This window comes from Carlito syrichta, unplaced genomic scaffold, assembly GCF_000164805.1.
Source record: "Carlito syrichta isolate Samal-C Ts95f unplaced genomic scaffold, Tarsius_syrichta-2.0.1 Scaffold307091, whole genome shotgun sequence".
Classification (NCBI taxonomy): Eukaryota; Metazoa; Chordata; class Mammalia; order Primates; family Tarsiidae; genus Carlito; species Carlito syrichta.
In genome coordinates, this window is record NW_007251187.1 from 47,282 (window position 1) to 48,096 (window position 815).

Here is an 815-nt window from a genome sequence, read left to right on the forward strand (position 1 = left end):
GCCTGAGCCCACGGGTTTGAGACCCGCCTGGGCAACTTGGCGAGACCTCATCTCTACAATTAATCAAAAAATTAGCCGGGCATGGTAGCATGTGCCTGTAGTTCTGACTATTAGGAAGGCTGGGGCGGAAGGGTCGCCGGAGCCCAGCAGGTCGAGGCTGCGGTGGCCGGGAGCGGCCACTGCACTCCAGTCTGGGCGACAGAGTGAGACTCCAACTCAAAAAAAAAAAAAAGTGTAATATTCAGAGATGACCATGATGTAGCAAAATAGGAATGCAAACACCATAGGGAGAAAGAAAAATGGGTACAATCTTGATAGAATGTCGCTTGATATATACCAGAGTCTTTAAAAATTATGAGAGCTGGGTGCAGTGGCTCACACCTATAATCTCAACACTTTGGGAGGCCGAGGTGAGAGGATTGCCTGAGCTCACAGGTTTGAGACCAGCCCAGACAGCTTGGCGAGAACTCGTCTCTACAATAAAATAAAAAATAGCCGGCATGGTAGCGTGCACCTGTAGTTCCGGTTACTTGGAAGGCTGAAGCAAAGGATCACCGGAGCCTAGCAGGTTGACGCTGGGGTGGCTGTGAGCATGTGTGCCACTGCACTCCAGCCTGGGTGAAGGAGTCAGATTCCAACTCAAAAAAAAAAAAAAAAAGTAGCCAGGCGTGGTGGCACATGCCTGTAGTTCCAGCTACATGGAAGGCTGAGGCAGAAAGATCACCTGAGCCCAGCAGGTTGAGGCAGCAGTGACTGTGAGTGTGCCACTGCACTCCAGCTTGGGCAACAGAGTGAGACTCCAACTTAAAAAAAAA